Source organism: Schistocerca gregaria, chromosome X, assembly GCF_023897955.1.
Source record: "Schistocerca gregaria isolate iqSchGreg1 chromosome X, iqSchGreg1.2, whole genome shotgun sequence".
NCBI classification, from domain to species: Eukaryota; Metazoa; Arthropoda; class Insecta; order Orthoptera; family Acrididae; genus Schistocerca; species Schistocerca gregaria.
The window spans coordinates 429,749,821-429,769,784 of NC_064931.1; positions in this window are offsets into that span (position 1 = coordinate 429,749,821).

A 19,964-nucleotide genomic window follows, 5' to 3' on the forward strand; every position below is an offset into this window, starting at 1 on the left:
TTTGTAAGAATCCATTATCGTCACAGGTAATAAAAGAGTGTGTCCCTGTCACTTAGTAAAAGAAGCATAAAGATAAAGTAAAGCCCAACGACTTTTATTACGACTCACTGATAAATTCAATAATCGTCTCCCTCTTACAACAGAAGAAAATAATGACAGAATGCCAACTACGTTCGATGAAGCAAAACTCTTCACAACGACATATATTTAGCTCTTGCTAATTTCTTTTATATATTTGTTTCACTTTATATTTAGATTTTAGAAGCACTGCTGATATTACAATGATTAGAGTTTAGTTTAACAGAAACAAATATAACATTATGATATAGGGAAGAGAATGCAGTGTAACACATTCGGCTAACTTTGTTGGAGAATGTACTGAACCACACGCGTTTGTGAACTGAATAGCCCCTGATGTGTAGTCTACACATCTTTATCAGTTTCATGAGCAAATTTTGAAATCCAACTAAGGGTGACATTAAAGTCGCGTGACAGAGTAAGCGATACTGGGTGTCTGAAATCGAACCAAGTAACACCTTCCGAATCCATTACGTCTACTTTTTACAAATGCCGGACTGCAGTTCTTCTGCTGTGCTGTTCGACAGCGAGGGCTTATCACGAAAGAAACCTGGCATTATTTCGGTTACTAGTTGATACTGCAATAACAAAATGATCTGGCGGCTATGATTCTCATGAAAACAAAGAGACAACATTACTCACGTTAGCGTAAATGACACTTCCGGATGTTGGATATTTCAAACTGTCTTCAAACGTAGGTATAAGAACAATACGGTATCATAATTATACATGGTGCTGGATTGCGCAAATAACACAGAGCATGCGTTTGGTAAAGAATATAACACAGGTAGTTAATAACACCGTGTAATTTTACAACCAATTTTCGAACTAAATTGCCCGGCAAAAAACCTGAAGCGATCCAGGAGCAAAGTAGGAACAAAATAGAACTTCATGGGTTGAGAGGGTATGTACACTATGTGATAAAAAGTATCCGGACACCCGCAAAAACATACGTTTTTCATATTAGGTGCATTGTGCTGCCACCTGTTGCCAGGTACTCCATATCAGCGACCTCGGTTTTCATTAAACATCGTGAGATAGCAGAATGGGGCGGTCCGCGGAATTCACGAACGTGGTCAGGCGATTGTGTATCACTTGTGTCATGCATCTGTACGCGGTAAATGCCAAACGACTCCTCGCTTGGTGTAAGGAGCGTAAACATTGAGCGATAGGCGATTGCCTGGTGAACGTCATCTGTCATCGTGTGTAGTGCCAACAGTAAAATTTGAAGGCGGTGGTGTTATGATGTGGTCGTGTTTTACATGGAGGGGGCTTGCACCTTATGTTGTTTTGTATGGCAGTATCACCGCATAGGCTTACACTGATGTTTTATCCACCTTTTTGCTTCCCACTGTTGAAGAGAAATTCGGGGATGGCGATTGCATCTTTCAACACGAAAGAGCACCTGTCCATAATGCACGGCCTATAGTGGAGTGGTTACACGGCAATAACATCCCTGTAATGGACTGGCCTGCATAGAGTCCTGGCCTGAATACTACAGAACACCTTTGGGAGGTTTTGGAAGGCTGACTTAATGCCAGGCCTCACCGACAACATCGATACTTCTCCTCAGAGCAGCACTCCGTGAAGAATGGGCTGCCGTTTCCCAAGAAACCCTAAAGTACCTGCTTGAACGTGTTCCTGCGAGAGTGGAAGGGGTTAAGGGTGGGCCGACACCACATTGAATTCCAGCATTACCGGTGGAGCGCGCCACGAACTTGTAAGTCATTTTCAGCCATGGGTCCGGATACTTTTGATCACATAGTGTACATTATTTAGCTAATTAGAAAGTAGAATCAAAGTTGCAAACTACTTGGCAGTATGAGCCTACGATGTAGTACCAGTTCTGGCCTGTGTTCGGTTGGGAAAGGTCTCATAAAGCTGTTCGATCCCATCCTTGGGCAAGATGGCCAGAATTGTTCTCACTGGTCGTTGATATCCTGGATACTAGCTCAGGGACGGAGCTGAGGTCGTAGCTTGTGGCACACATGATCTATCAGGGTGAAATATGGAGATATTGACAGCTACAGGGATACGTCAGAATCGTACAAATATTTGATAGAGAGCTTATCATTTGTGAACATGCATTGTCTTGTTCTAAAAAGGGCTCCACGTACTGTATATGAGAGGTAACACATAAGGACGCACAATTTCTGTAATGTGTCATTGTACCATCAGACCTTAAATCAATGTCAAGTTACAGCTGGCTCTTCACCACGCCATGACAAATGGAGTAACACCACTGAATCCGTTCAAAACACTGAAAGAATGAGACCCCTCCCCAGGTCATTGCAATACTCGCCGAAGATGGTCGCCCCAGGTAGTGCAGAACCACGATTAATCGCTGAACGCAATGCAACGCCATACGTAAGTACTCTATGCTTCGCAGCCACTGCACTACTCCAAACGCAGTCGTTTGTAATGTGGTGTTAACAGGAGCCTATGTATTGGGTGGTCATTCCCTAGTCCAGTTACTGCTAGTCTCAGACCAACGGTGCTGATGATACAGGATGTTGCAGGGACTCAATTACGTCTTTTCGGATGGCAGGCGGAAACATGCTTGGCGCCAAATGTGGCGATCATCCCTTGTTTTATCATATGTGATCGACATGAACCTTGACGTTCATGCTTACCCCGATAATGCCATGGAAACGACCTCGGGTCCTGTCAAATCCAAATGTCTCACCAATCTGGAGAATGCATGACTCGGAATATGGAGCCACAACGAAGACAAGGAGGTCCCTCTATAACATCGACAGGTGCTGACAGAGCGGCCGAAAGGTGTCAGTCATTCCGCTTACCATATAATTTCGGGTGGTTTTGCCATATCACTTTCGACAGGGTCTCTTTCATCTGCCTGCATTTGTTAGTATTGTCCATGCTTATATTTTTTATGCCAGGGAGCAAGGTCACTCTGGGAACCTTAATTTGTATGTCTTTACTCTCACCTTAATTACGATTGACAGTGGCTATAAAATGTACCTACAGCCACCTGGCCCAATCATGGATGCTCATTCATGTTTGAATGAATGTGAGCGTAGTGATGAAACAACCGACTGTTTTTCTTACAGCTCATTGGCAGGCGATTGTTTTATCGTTCAGTCAACTTTTTCAGTCGAATGAGACTAGTCTGCTTCCACGTCGCTTTCTAGGTTTGAGTGGTTTCACATAATGCGATATAACTGACTGACAGGAGTATCTGTCGGTTACATCTGTTATATGAATATTTTCACTCAGTCTGTGGGTTTGAGTGATTTCACTTGTATACCTTGTTCAGCCTTTTCCCCGGGTTGGGGGGGGGGGGGAGGGGGGGCAACTGTCGTTCGAGCGGGCGGTTGGCCCTGGTGTTGCCGGGGGCAGGGTCAAGCAGCTGGTACGACAAGGTGGCACGATGGCCGGTGCGAGCGCAGCACTGCTGGGACTTAGCGCTAGCGGCGACTGACTACCTCCTCCCGTCGTCTGCTACCTTGGCCCTGGCAACAGCAGGGCGCTGACGTGGGAACTTGATTAAAATAGTTTCTAATTAAGCGGAATGCAAACAGTCGCAAAAATTTTGCGAGTATCCTTCCTCCTTCATACCCCCTAGAGAACTTTTATGCTACCTTAAGTTTGGTTGGTTGATTTGGGAAGAGGGATCAAACAGCGAGGTCATTGCTCCCATTAGATTGAAGAAGGATGGGGAAGGAAATCGACCTTGCCCTTTTAAAGGTTGCTTAACTTTGTACATCCACCAAACCTTTCGTTACGTGTTATTTGCACTTGAAAAAAATTAATTAATGCGCAGCAATCTATGTATCAGTTTTAAATGGTGAAAAGAAGAACCAGCCTTCCAGTATATACAAGGAAGAAAGATTGGGTTGAACGTCCCGTCGTCATCGAGGTCATTACAGACGGAGCACAAGATCCAATTGTGTCAAGGACGGGGAGGAAATTGGCCATGCAGTTTCAAAGTAACCATCCTGGCATTTACTTGGAGTGACTTACAGAAACACGGAAAATCGCCGCCCTCACGATTGCGAGTAATATGTGTTAACCACTTGACCACCTCGCTCAACTTTAGTACATAATTAAATGAATACGTGTGTTGCTTATTTTAACTTTGGCGAACCCGTTGAGGTGCCTTGCATACATCTGGGGGTGGGGCTACCTTCTGGTGCCATGTATACTCCAGTTTGTATAGTAAACCAGTGCTTTACTTCACCAAATGTAAGTACTATGGACTGGTTTTACTCGGAGGATTAACCAGATAAGACAGTCAACTAAACAACTAAACAATGGTTTCAGCTGAATTAACGAATAAAAATATGCTTCAACCAACGGAAAAACTAAGATTGGCTTCACTTGAAAAGAAACGATGAGTAACTCAGCTAGTGCACAAAACAACACCGGGTTGTATCGACTGTTTTCATTTGGTTGCTCCCAGAGACTTTTTGCTGCAGAAGAAATAAATGAATAATAAGCCAACCGACTGACTCTTCAGTTTCAATTAGATTGCTCCAATAGACTGGTTTCACCCAAAAGAATGAATGAAAAATAAGTAAAGCTACAACCGAATGAGTTGATTGTTTTTCAGAAAACGACTGAATCCACTGTTTTCATTCATTTGCTCCCATCACTTTTTTCAGCAAACGACTGAATCCACTGTTTTCATTCGGTTACTCCCATCACTATGTGGGTGTAACAAATAATACACGAAACTAGGTACATTCAGGTGAAGGCTCTTGGTTTGGCTTTGGAGTTGCAATCTGGTAAGACAGTTGAACGTAATTTTCGTTGCCAGCTTCAGTGGTGTCAGGTCTTTGTGATACTGTTTCCCCAGATGCTGATATATCTCCAAATGTGGAACTGTCTGGTTGGATGTTGCGAATCTGTGCTTTGGGACGCCATCTTTAAAATTTCAGCCTTTGGACACGATGTAAAATTGTAGGCTGAGAGGAGCAGACGTTGCCTCTACTGTCTGCTGATTGGAGGAAACGTCTGCTCTTCCTAAAAGAAGCAGTTTGAGAACTGGTCAGTGTGTCCCCACCAATTTCGTCGCTCTCTGTAAGCGAGCCAGTTGAAGTTTTGAAGAGAAGTTGCCTGGATGTGGACGAGAGCAGTCGCAGCAAGCATTCGCTGGTCTATGAGCAAGTAAGTAATGATTCTGAACGAGAGGTAATTTCGATTTTGAGTTAGGTTTCTCTGTAACGATAAAACTCCATCGTCAGGGCAGTGTATAATTCTCGCGAATGACAATTTCAGTGTCGCTTTTATGTAAATTCAGATGTAACGATATTCGGTGTTTGATAAGCCATGGAGCACTTCATGCAACGTATGCCCACTTGATGACATGATTCCCATCGCCGTGAGTCAGGAGCTGGTTTTGATTGTTCAGTCAGTAACGGAGAGTGGTGAATTTTGCTATAGAATTTTGTGTGTTGAACATCCTCAATACACTTGTCCATTTTCTGACACATTATTACTGTGGCATTAGTGTTTGTTCTTATGGAACCACACATTTAGCATTTTAATCAGTGTTCTTTGTAAATGTAATTTCAGGAATATGGTCCATTTTTTCAGTAAATTTTGATAATACAGCTAGTTACGTGTAGTTCGTTAAATGTAAGTTAAAGTTAGAAAGGGGCGGGGGTAGGAGAAAGGAAACGAAAGGGAAGGGATTAGTATTGTCAGCTACGTACACAAGGATATCACTCCGTATCATCGGTGACGAGTGAAAACGTATACTACACACTCATGCGAACCCATCATCTCTTGCATACTAAGAAGGTGTGCTCCCTGCCGCCGTTGGATATGTAGCTGCCAGCACAAAGTCGTATACTCCTATCTCACTCATTTGTTACATAATTTAATTCTTAATTTCTTTGCGTGTTTTTGGTACTTGCTTTGTTTAATTCATAAATTTCGGGCGTATTATAGTATTTGAGAGTTGTAGCGTCGTGCTTTAGTACCTGCATAGTGTAAAATCGCGTAGTCTCCTTCCGCCGCCAAGCAGTGTGTCAGCAGTGCGCAAGTAGCAGCATTACTGCACTTACTAGGAAAACCTTGTATTTTAATAACCGTTTAAATTTTGTGTCGATTTGTTTGTGCTCTCTGTAGATTAATTCAGGCGTTCTTTGCACAACAATTTTTAGCATGGATAGGGACTGCAACTGCTGTGTTCGGATGCATGCTGAGTTGGCCTCCCTTCGCTCCCAGCTTAAGGCAGTGTTGGCTTCGGTCACACAGCTTGAGGCTCTTGCCAATGGGCATCATTGTGGGGGTCCGGATAGGGGTTTGTCGGGGGCGGCCAGCTCGTCCCATGCATCCCCCGATCGGACTACGACTGTGGCTGCCCGGGATACTTCCCACATTGAGGCTGATCCCTCACCTGTGGTAGAGTGGGAGGTCGTCTCGAGGTGTGACAGGGGGCGAAAGACATTCTGGAGGGCTGAACGGAAGGCCTCTCCAGTTTGTCTGACGAACCGGTTTCAGGCTCTGTCTCCGGCTGATTCTGATCTTCGGCCGGAGATGGCTGCTTGTCCTGTTCCAGAGGTTGCCCCTCAGTCTGCAAGATCCGGGCAGTCGCAGAGGGTGGGCTTACTGGTAGTTGGGAGCTCCAACGTCAGGCGCGTAATGGGGCCCCTTAGGGATATGGCAGCAAGAGAGGGAAGAAAACCAATGTGCACTCCGTGTGCATACCGGGGGGAGTCATTCCAGATGTGGAAAGGGTCCTTCCGGATGCCATGAAGGGTACAGGGTGCACCCATCTGCAGGTGGTCGCTCATGTCGGCACCAATGATGTGTGTCGCTATGGATCGGAGGAAATCCTCTCTGGCTTCCGGCGGCTATCTGATTTGGTGAAGAGTGCCAGTCTCGCTGGCGGGATGAAAGCAGAGCTCACCATCTACAGCATCGTCGACAGGACTGACTGCGGACGTTTAGTACAGAGCCGAGTGGAGGGTCTGAATCAGAGGCTGAGACGGTTCTGCGACCGTGTGGGCTGCAGATTCCTCGACTTGCGCCATAGAGTGGTGGGGTTTCGAGTTCCGCTGGATAGGTCAAGAGTCCACTACACGCAGCAAGCGGCTACACGGGTAGCAGGGGTTGTGTGGCGTGGACTGGGCGGTTTTTTAGGTTAGATGGCCTCGGACAAGTACAGAAGGGGCAACAGCCTCAAAGGGTGCGAGGCAAAGTCAGGACATGCGAGGACCAAGCAGCAATCGGTATTATAATTGTAAACTGTCGCAGCTGCATTGGTAAAGTACCCGAAATTCAAGCGCTGATAGAAAGTACCGAAGTTGAAATCGTTATAGGTACAGAAAAAGATAAATTCAGCCGAAATTTTTACTAAGGCACAGACGGTGTTTAGAAAGGATAGATTGCATGCAACCGGTGGTGGCGTGTTTGTTGCTGTTAGTAGTAGTTTATCCTGTATTGAAGTAGAAGTGGATAGTTCCTGTGAAATATTATGGGTGGTGGTTACACTCAACAACCGAGCTAGGTTAATAATTGGCTTCTTTTACAGACCTCCCGACTCAGCAGCATTAGTGGCAGAACAACTGAGAGAAAATTTGGAATACATTTCACATCAATTTTCTCAGCATATTATAGTCTTAGGTGGAGATTTTAATTTACCAGATATAGACTGGGACACCCAGATGTTTAGGACGGGTGGTAGGGACAGAGGATCGAGTGACATTATATTGAGTGCACTATCCGAAAATTACCTCGAACAATTAAACAGAGAACCGACTGGTGGAGATAACATCTTGGACCTACTGATAACAAACAGACCCGACCTTTTCGACTCTGTAAGTGCAGAACAGGGAATCAGTGATCATAAGGCCGTTGCAGCATCCCTGATTATGGAAGTTAATAGGAATATAAAAAAAAGGGAGGAAGGTTTATCTGTTTAGCAAGAGTAATAGAAGGCGGATTTCAGACTACCTAACAGATCAAAACGAGAATTTCTGATCCGACACTGACAATGTTGAGTGTTTATGGAAAAAGTTTAAGGGAATTGTAAAATGCGTTTCAGACAGGTACGTGCCGAGCAAAATTGTGAGGAACGGGAAAAACCCACCGTGGTTCAACAACAAATTTAGGAAACTGCTGCGAAAGCAAAGAGAGCTTCACTCCAAGTTTAAACGCAGCTAAACCTCTCAGACAAACAGAAGCTAAGCGATGTCAAAGTTAGCGTAAGGAGGGCTATGCGTGAAGCGTTCAGTGAATTCGAAAGTAAAATTCTATGTACCGACTTGACAGAAAATCCTAGGAAGATCTGGTCTTACGTTAAATCAGTAAGTGGCTTGAAACAGCATATCCAGACACTCCGGGATGATGATGGCATTGAAACAGATGATGACACGCGTAAAGCTGAAGTACTAAACACCTTTTTCCAAAGCTGTTTCACAGAGGAAGACCACACTGCAGTTCCTTCTCTAAATCCTCGCACAAACGAAAAAATGGCTGATATCGAAATAAGTGTCCAAGGAATAGAAAAGCAACAGGAATCACTCAACAGAGGAAAGTCCACTGGACCTGACGGGATACCAATTCGTTTCTACACAGAGTACGCGAAAGAACTTGCCCCCCTTCTAACAACCGTGTACCGCAAGTCTCTAGAGGAACGGAAGGTTCCAAATAATTGGAAAAGAGCACAGGTAGTCCCAGTCTTCAAGAAGGGTCGTCGAGCAGATGCGCAAAACTATAGACCTATATCTATGACGTCGATCTGTTGTAGAATTTTAGAACATGTTTTTGCTCGAGTATCATGTCGTTTTTGGAAACCCAGAATTTACTCTGTAGGAATCAACATGGATTCCGGAAACAGCGATCTTGTGAGACCCAACTCGATTTATTTGTTCATGAGACCCACAAAATATTAGATACAGGCTCCCAGGTAGATGCTATTTTCCTTCACTTCCGGAAGGCGTTCGATACAGTTCCGCACTGTCGCCTGATAAACAAAGTAAGAGCCTACGGAAGACCAGCTGTGTGGCTGGATTGAGGAGTTTTTAGCAAACAGCATGTTGTTATCAATGGAGTGACGTCTACAGACGTTAAAGTAACCTCTGGCGTGCCACAGGGGAGTGTTATGGGACCATTGCTTTTCACAATATATATAAATGACCTAGTAGATAGTGTCGGAAGTTCCATGCGGCTTTTGGCGGATAATGCTGTAGTATACAGAGAAGTTGCAGCATTAGAAAACTGTAGCGAAATGCAGGAAGATCTGCAGCGGATAGGCACTTGGTGCAGGGAGTGGCAACTGACCATTAACATAGACAAATGTAATGTATTGCGAATACATAGAAAGAAGGATCCTTTATTGTATGATTATATGATAGTGGAACAAACACTGGTAGCAGTTATTTCTGTAAAATATCTGGGAGTATGCATAAGAACGATTTGAAGTGGAATGATCATATAAAATTAATAGTTGGTAAGGCGGGTACCAGGTTGAGAGTCATTGGGAGAGTCCTTAGAAAATGTAGTCGATCAACAAAGGAGGTGGCTTAAAAAACACTCGTTCGACCTATACTTGAGTATTGCTCATCAGTGTGGGATCCGTACCAGGCCGGGTTGACGGAGGAAATAGAGAAGATCCAAAGAAGAGTGGCGCGTTTCGTCACAGGGTTATTTGGTAACCGTGATAGCGTTACGGAGATGAGATGTTTAGCAAACTCAAGTGGCAGACTCTGCAAGAGAGGCGCTGTGCATCGCGGTGTAGCCTGCTCGCCAGGTTTCGAGAGGGTGCGTTTCTGGATGAGGTATCGAACATATTGCTTCCCCCTACTTATACCTCCCGAGGAGATCACGAATGTAAAATAAGAGAGATTCGGGCGCGCACGGAGGCTTTCCTGCAGTCGTTCTTCCCGCGAGCCATACGCGACTGGAACAGAAAAGGGAGGTAATGACAGTGGCACGTAAAGTGCTCTGCGCCACACACCGTTCGGTGGTTTGCGGAGTATAAATGTAGATGTAGATGTAGAAGGTGGGTTAATCACTGCTCCAGATGGGGCACGCTGCTAGCAGAACTGTGCGGTTTACGTCGGCGAGTCTTGCGGCGACTCACATTCCCACCGAGCACCATGCGCCATCTCTCCACAGTCCCTGTCCATTTCCTTCATGCTCGCTACATTGTGATTCCCGCAGGAGGTCGAATGTAACTGTGCATCCGCACTTAAATTAGTGGATTCATTGCCCATCGAAAACAATCAGTAATACTTTCTCATGATGTGTCACTGCATAGTAACACATCTCAAGGAAAACCTGGAGAGAGGGAACTGCTACAGTATAGTACAGAAGAAAACTGAGAGGAATAAGCAATGAGACGAACAGAAATGTCACGCTCATTGAAATACAATAATTACACTGAGTCTCTGAGATTTATGATGGCCCCTGGACGTAAAGAAGGCAGGACATGATTCTCATAACCGTGTGAGATCACCACGGACACAAATAGGTGCTCTGCAACGTCCTCCTCCGGTGTTGCAACAGTGAGCCATCAGTTGCCACTTACATTGAGCAGGCTAGAGGAGTGGGCTGCAAAGACAAGGTTTCAGTTTTCTCCACATAAGTGTGTGTATTTGTTCATTTTAATCGTTTCGTACAATTTTTATTTATCTGACTTGCGTATGAGGGACACCATCCTACATTACAGAGTCGCAGTGAGGTTTCTGGGCCTAATTTTTCGTTCCTCATTGTCGCTGTTGCCTCATCTGAGAAACTTGCAAGCCAGAGCCCTCATGGCCCTGGACATCATCAAGTACCTCAGCCACAGGTCTTGGGGAGTGGACAGGGTGCGTCTGTTCCAGTTTTATACAGCTTTTGTGAATTCGCAGCTGGACAATGTGTGCACAATGTATGGACCGGCGAGGCCTTCTTATTTGAAGGTCATTGATGCTGTCCACCATGAGGGGATTGGGCTGGCCAAGGTGCTTATAGGACCAGCCCCTTACCCAGTCTCTGTGCTGAGGTCGGAGTGAGAGGTTCCATGACCTCTTTTGCATGTCGCCTCTCATTTACATCAATTTTATTATTGGTCTTTGTCATTGTAAAGCAGTAACAGACCGAATAAGGTTACTGTAATGAGAGTATTTGTACTGAGAGCTCAAAAAATACTTTTCACTTGATTCCTAAACATGTTGTTTTGCTTGCTGGGGTGGCCTGTGCGAGGCTAGCATCGGAGGACGCGGCACACTGCGTTCCCGGTTGGGGGCTGCACCTCCCTGAATTCTGTGGGGTTTGTACAATAGGCTTAAGCGCCTGGCGGAACGACTGACGTGGTCGAGTTTCGCCTATTGTATATTGTATGCAGGGCGAAACGACCTGCGAGACGTCTGAGTGTCATCGCAGTTTATGTGTTTACCGCTCTGGCGCGTCCGGAATGAAGATTCCTGGCACCGACTGACTGCATTGTCCTCTTTATTCGGAGAAAACTTGTGGACTGTGCCCTGCTGAGTGCGACTGTCTGGCACTGGATGGCCGGTGGTCTAGGCAGGTCGTTTTCGTAGCCGGTCAAACGGCAAATTCAGTGCCCTCAGCTGAATATCAGAGCCATGATTGGTCAATTTAAACTGAGGCTAGCTGACGTCATAAAGCCCTGCTCTAAATTGGAGGGAACGGTCGCTATTGGTGCGAATGATGTTCTGAGACAGCACGGGGAATTTTGGAATCTTGAAACACTTTTTTGATTCCACTTGTGCTCGATGGGATTGAAGTAGTGAAAGCGGGTAGGCCTCTCCACTTGCCGACTGTCCTGTCGCTCCTTCACCTGCTTTGTTCGCTGCAGTCGCGAATTGTCATAAATAAAAATGAAGTTAAGACCCAATTCACTCGTGAACAGGTGCTCATTGGGAAAGAGTACAGTGTCACAACAACGATGAAGGGTGATTTTACCGTGTTCAAAGATTTGGAAGCCAGTACGCCCATGTTACAATATGCTTCCCGACACCATAACACTTGGATCACCAGCCGGCCGCGGCGGTCTAGCGGTTCTAGGCGCGCAGTCCGGAACCGCGCGACTGCTACGGTCGCAGGTTCGAATCCTGGTATGTTACATGATAGTACGGCGCAATTGGATATACGAAGCCACAGGAACCAACATACCTAGCAGAAGGTAAATCAGTAACCAGGAAATTTGGGGAAACAACTTGGTAACTGCATAAAATTCAATAGATGTTTTCGATAGGGTAAAATAAATTTTTTACAGGGTTAGACGAAACCCACTTGATTACAGGAAAACTAGTAGTGCCATGTTATTGAAAGAGGAAAGAATTTTCTGGAAGATTTGAAAAATCGACGACACGTTAAGTTGCTCAGGATAATCTTAACTTCCTTTGCCTCTGATGGTGTATCTACAGATCGATATTGTTTGTACTAGAATATTTGTCAACCAGATGATAAACTATGGTCGTCTTTCCTTCACTTTGTGGCGTTAATACTTATTTCACACCTTTCATTAATTTAGAAGGGAAAATTATTGGAACTGTTAACTCCCTGTAGCTACTTGCATCATTCACCTCCAAACCTTGTGCACTTTCCTAATATAAATTATTAATGTCATTACAGCAACTATTACATCCAGTCTCAAGTAGTTTCAGTACTCTCTTAATGTCACGCTAATATGATAACCGATAACCAATCTGGACTTTACCTCGGGAGTCAGAAGTAGATTGAAGCTCTAAAGGTCTCATAGCTACAGGAGTTGGGCAAAAATATGGAAACATCCTGGGAAATGTATGCCTGAACATTAATGCAGGTGCCAGCCAATCTTGCAGGTTGGACTGTTATATGTGGCAGCTGCGAAATGTCCTGTCCTCCGTACGTTGCAAGGGTTAATCGTGGTCAGAACAGTGTTCTGTGTTGCGAGAGCACTATGTCGTAGCTAGATGAATCCTAACGTGGGAAAATTGTTGGAGCTCCTAGGGTGGGTGCTTCCTTAACCAAAATATCCGAAGAATGAAGTGTGCAAGAGGCCCTGCGTCGAAGGTTTATACCGCATGCAGGGAAAGCGGAGAAACGTCATCCGCTAAGTCACAAAGTGGAAAAAAGTGTTTGTGGAGTGGTCGTGTCAGATGGCCTTTGAAGAGGATTATGGGGAAATATAGAAAGACGACGGCTGCAAAAGTCACTGAAGAACTGTATATGACCCACGGTAACCGAGTTACCAACACAGCTACACAAAAGCAGTGCCGTAGGTAGGGGATTGCAGGTTGCGCTGGAATTCCAAAACGAGTCATCAGTGCAGCTAGTGACTGTAATAGGAAATCGTGGTTCCGAAAACCTGGAATATGGAGCTATGAAAGAAAGTAATTTGGTCTGATGACTATTATTTCACACTGTTTCCCGCTTCAAAAATGGTTCAAATGGCTCTGAGCACTATGGGACTCAACATCTATGGTCATCAGTCCCCTAGAATTTAAGACTACTTAAACCTAACTAACCTAAGGACATCACACAACACCTAGTCATCACGAGGCAGAGAAAATCCCTGACCCCGTTTCCAGCTTCTAACCATGTTTACTCCCAAGAGGGAAAAACAGTGGAGGTTCAGTGATTACATGGGGACCCGTATAGTGATGTTCCATGGGCCCATGTTTACTATGCAAGGTTGCATTAGTACCAAGAAATGTGCGAACATTTTGGCTCATCAGGTCCGTCCCATGGTACAATGTTTCTTCCCCAATGATGATACTGTATTTCAAGACGACAGTTCACACAGCTCGCATCGTCGAGGAATGGTTTTGTGAAGACGAGGATGAATTGTTACACGTCCTCCGGCCACCACAGTCACCAGACCTCAATATTATTGAGTGTATGTAGTCTACTTTGGAGAGGAAAGTACATGAACGTTATTCATACCCATTATCGTTACCTGAACTTGTCACTGTTTTGCGGGAAGCACGGTGTAGCATTCCTCTGAAAACGCGATAGGATCTGTATTTATCCATTTCGAGACATTTGATAGCTTTTTTGACTGATAGCGTGTTAGGCATAATAATGTGTTTTTCTCGTATTTTCAGTGTTTTGTTTCCGTCCCTGTATTTATCTCAGGCGCGCCTACCACTGAAACAGAGAATGCGAACTCACAGTTACTTATGAAACTATGTAAACGCCTGTTGACCAAGTGGAATGTAAAATCATCCGACTTACACGATCAGTTCAGTTTTCTCATAGCAGGTTTGTTAAAATATCTTTTACTGTATCGATTTTAATGGCGTTACTGCCTTCTAATTCACTGAACAGTGTAATGAATCCATAGTGATATTCGTACAATGTACCACCGTCTATAGAGCGAACCCATGATAAGGATATATTTTCAAATCAGACTTAGCTCCCTCCTGTGATACTTACACATACAGTTTATTAACTATTTTTTTTTTGCAGATCACCGGTTGTACCTTACCAGAAATCTATATTGATGAATTCCAAATATTACCCAAATGGTACTATATCCACTGTGACATATCATTACTGATATGAAACATGAGAAAAAATGGACGTAAATAGTAAAACAGGAATGTTGCAACAAGTGAACCTTCTTTGGTTTAATAGCTTGTTTGTAAGAAACGATGACTACTAGTAGTTATGCTCTTTCCAAATTATTCAACTTGTAAAGCATTGTTCTTTCTGAAGCCTTCCATTTCTATTCCAGTTTATCGCGATTTTGCTTGGACACGAGAAAAGCGGAAAATGCGTAACCCCAGAACACCACGAAGGTGTCATTTAACCCCTAATGAGATTTATATTAAACATTCACAACGTGGTTAAGGTAAGACTACTGGTTTTTCGAAAATGGTTCAAATGGCTCTAAGCACTATGGGACCTAACATCTGAGGTCATCCGACCCTTAGACTTAGAACTACTTAAACCTAACTAACCTAAGGAGATCACACACATTCATGCCTGAAGCAGGATTTGAACCTGCGACAGTAGCAGCAGCGCGGTTCTGGACTGAAGCACCTAGAACCGTTCAGCCACAACGGCCGGCTTTGTTTTTTCCATTACTGGTTATTTCGTATACACATTTCAGACAAGGGTCTTCCCCGCAGTTATAATCTTTTAGATGACTGATTTGGATCCGCAATGCTGCATACCTATCCATAAATGTGACCTAGTTCGTAAATTCCTTACTTTCCTTCTCTTACTACAGTTTTCTGTTGCCGCGGACGGTGTTCTTGCATTTCTCACAGATGTCCTCGGTCTCATTTCCTTTGCACACTCCAGATTGTACCTTCCTTCTCGTTTTTTATTTGTCCGGTTCTGCCACCGCTGCTTCGTTCGATTAGATTTTTTTTTTTTGTTCCGCTTGTTGTTCCACGGTCGTGAGTTAATTTTCCAGCTGAAGAATGAACGCTTCCCTCTTCAATCTATTTTTGGTTATTTAATTACAGAAGATGCACGCAAATATTACTAGCATGTCTAGAATATAAGACATGCATCTGCTGCCCTCTTCATGCAACCTTAATTGAATATTTACGAAGCATGTGGTACATGTTGTCATACTTTGTAGCATTATAGAAGATAACTATTTCTGCTTTCTTCTTTCTTTCATCAATATGGCTATTTAGGGATGTAGTGTACTGACCATAATGGCACTATTAATCTTCTTCCCTTGGTACCCGGGCAGGGTGCATTCTGGATTATCGGCCTTTTTCGAGATGACTGTAGTGTAACTCACGTGGTTGGAAATTTCACGGTGAAGCTAGTTCATTTTTCCTAATAACGTCATTTTCTTCCGTTTAAGTTTTTTTTAGCAAGCTGAAGAGATGTGAAGAAGTTGCTTGTTGTCACGTTGATTCATAGGATTATAAATGGATCCATGAGGTAAAGTGCGTCATAGTTTCTCAATTGCTGTTTGTCTGATCGGCTTTTCTCTTTGCTAAGTTACGAAAGACATTACAGATGTACTTGGATGCCGCGTCTGTACCTATCGAGAACTTGTGTCTATATTTGTCAGGTTTCTTTGGCATAAACTGGGAATTCCTGTACTTTGGCCGGCCGCGGTGGCCGAGCGGTTCATGGCGCTTCAGTCTGGAACCGCGCGACCGCTACGGTCGCAGGTTCGAATCCTGCCTCGGGCATGTATGTGTGTGATGTCCTTAGGTTAGTTAGGTTTAAGTAGTTCTAAGTTCTAGGGGACTGATGACCTCAGAAGTTAAGTCCCATAGTGCTCAGAGCGACATTTGAGCCTGTACTTTGCGTGGCTTGGAAGTAATTGCCCATAATTTGTAACATTTTCACCAGTGTGGTAAGAGCGGAGGCAGTTTTGAGCGAACTTGCTCCATACTTCAGAAATTGGAGTGACCTTATCAGTGGGGACGAGTCGATCTCGTGATGACTACTCATTGAAGTGGAGAAATCTGATACGTTCTTTGTCATTTTATCTCTGAGGAAATTAGTCTCCCAAGAACGTGACCAAAGATCATCCAAGAAAATGTCTTTAGCATGCAAATCGCGTGTGGTTTACATAATGCCAATCATACATATCATCTCAATTTCTCCAACGACACGGTGAAAGTGGTGTTTTTTATTTCATTCCTTGTGTTTGATTTTGTGTGACTTTTTGTGATACGTAGCATCGATTCACCAAAAGGAAATCAGAAGACAGTGACGGCGGAGCCGTCCGCTCAGTAGCAAGCATATGCAGTGGACTCTCACGCCTTTTTAAGGTAGTTCGTATAGCCCTTTTTGCAGGCGACAGCACGTTAGCGACGTTCCGTTCCATACCATCTATAGCTACTATCTACATTGTGGCACCATCTGAATCCTCCATTATTATTTTAGCAATAGCCACTGACTACTACACAAGTGATATGGTGGATCTGATCTTAGGCTAAGTTTTAGGAAATAAAAGTAGCATGCAACCCGTGTCCTCTCGTTTAAAAATATATGCAACCCACCTAAGCTGTTAGGTCGACTTTTCTAGCGTTTTAGGGACAAAGTTTCTCTAGCACCCCAGAAGGTTAATAGTGGAAGGCTCACTCTATTCACATGCGAGATATGGAGGATGGACGAAAATGCTGGAACCGGACCGCGAAGATTAGCAACTGTGGAAGGCGTGAGAGCCGGCCGCTGTGGCCCACCAGTTCTAGGTGCATCAGCCCGGAACCGCTCACGGCTCCTACGGTCGCATGTTCGAATCCTGCGTCGGGCATGGATGTGTGTGACGTCCTTAGGTTAGTTAGGTTTAAGTAGTTTTAAGCCTAGGGGACTGATGACCTCAGATGTTAAGTCCCATAGTGCTTACAGCCATTTGAACCATTTGAAGGCGTAAGAATTCCCCCGATAGGAAATTAATCCTCAGCTTCTAAATTATTACATTGACCACGGTCGCTTCTCTCACACACATACACGTCGGACTCGAGAGTTGGCTCTGGCGCGACTGACTCACTCCTTCGCGCCAAACGATCTCCAGAGGCCAACTGTCTCTTCTGAACTATCGGGTATCCTCGTCTGTGATGCCTCTGTGCTGTATTACTGAAATGTAAGGGTGGATTCGATCCGTCACGTACAGGATCGATATCTATACCCCTATTTCTCCCTACTAGTTGCTTTTAAAATCTTTGAAAACAAGTATTTCTGTAAAATAAAGGAGTCCCCACAATTAATTATAAGGAAATTCCCTACTTACTAAAAGTAATCGAAAATGGTGATGATGCTCCCATTGCTTGGCGACATTACCTTTTCATATTCCCTTTTTTTTTAAATTTATAATTCATACATACTACATCCAACCACCCCTATTTTTATTGACGTTTACAAAGGTATAGTCAATTGTACATTTTACAAAATTATTCACGAAGGAAAAGATCAAACTGAAGGTTACATTTACATTTCGTTTCAGTTCACTTCAAAATTCATTAAATATAAAGATCCATACTGGAAGGAAAATAAATAAACCACATTTCTCAAGACTCTCCACACCAAATTTTGTTATTTACTGTAATCATTTATTCCAAATCAGGTCAGTATTTAAGTGAAAAAAGCAGTTCTGAATGACAGCAAATCTAGATAACAATACACTTTACCAAATTGTTCAAATATGCCACAGAAATCTTCCCTTTGCCCTAAAGATACCATTGCTTATGTTAATGCTTTTGAGATCTAATACATATGAATGACACAATTAAAAAAGACATAAACTGAAACTATCAGTTTGTTACAAAGAGAAGAAAAATGAACTAATGATTTCGTGCACTGACGAGCACGTCTTTACTCTGCACAGGTAAACGCAAAGGGAGTTACAATTGAGATTTCAAACAGGATCCGCGCACATGCACACTCTCAATCACCGTGACGCACGCCACCGTGGTACAGCGCTGCGTCACATACGCAACGACTAAGAAAGCTGCCGACTGGTCCCCCACTACCCCTGCTGTCAACTGATGGGATCGATGTCCGCGCTCGCTGAAGGCGTCTGGCCGGCTGTTGAATTTCTTCCTCCCGCCAGCTGCTTCACGAGGTGCCTGAAATCTCGTCAAAGGCCAGTTAAATCCAGCGCCTCGCTCTGAGACGTGCAACTACACGCACATTACGCTGTGTGAGTCACAGCTCCTCGTAAATTCTCTACGGCCGATCGCACTTGCCATTCCACCCAACATGTCTTGCAAGTGCTGCGCCCACTGTTTCCGTCTTTTGAATCGCTGCACTTAAACGCAACAGTCTAAATGAGTGCTTGCGTAACTGAATACTTTCAAATCAATATATTTTAGTAAAAGTCACTACACTACATATACTCCTAATTTACAGATGTCGTTCATCACAAAAGTCACAATAAACACCCATAAACTTAAATAGAAGGAAGCATAGTCGAATACATTGATGCATTCTTGGCACTTTCCTTAGTGACAGTTACATATATCAAACTTAATTACTTCAGTGTTGTTAATTTTACTCCCTAATTTCCTCTTCTGCAATGTCAGATCACTAGTAAAATATTTCATTACATTTCTCAGAGACTTATACTTTTTAATTGCTTCCTATTTCTTGATAACTGAAAATCTCTTACGGCTACCAGCTTTTCCAGTTAGGATTTTATCCGTTATGATCTCATAATGTATCCTATGAAATGCTTTCCTGGTCTTCGAAATTCCGATTTTTGAAAATGAAGTACATCTGAAAGTGCATACTTTTCTAATTTTTCTTCTAATGCCTTGATGTGTTCGTCCTATGAGTCATTGGCTATCAATATGTCATGTACGAGCCAACCGGGGTGGCCGAGCGGTTCTAGGCGCTACAGTCTGGAACCGCGCGACCGCTGCGGTCGCAGGTTCGAATCCTGCCTCGGGCATGGATGTGTGTGATGTCCTTAGGTTCGTCAGGTTTAAGTAGTTCTACGTTCTAGAGGACTGATGACCTCAGATGTTAAGTCCCATAGTGCTCAGAGCCATTTGAACCATTTGTCTCCAATACATCTCCTAGTACTCGGTCTACTGTCTTGATATAGCTGTACCGATAGATTCAATCTAAAAGGCAGCACTCTGTATTGATAACGTCTCCCTTTGTATAATAAGGCAGTATATGGCCTCAATTCTGGGACCAGCAGAACTTGATGATACACAAATGTTAAATCGAGACTTGTAAGTATTCTTGCCCCCCCCCCCTCCCCTCCCCCAGTTTTTGTATAAGCTCGTCTATGCTTTCTAGTCGATCCATCCATTTCATGTTTGAATAGTTTTTTGGCTTACCATGTGTCAAACACAAGCCTCATATTTATGTTTTTCTTTGCAACAGTGACTAAAGGACTATTGAACCAACTTCAGGTCCTCTGTATTACCCCTACATTTAGCATTTTGCGCAATTCTTTTTCTACTGTTTGTTTCCTGGCCTGAGGCACTGGATAAGTCAGCTTGAAATATGGTTTATGAGGCTTTATTTTTATACGTTGCGGTGGGCCT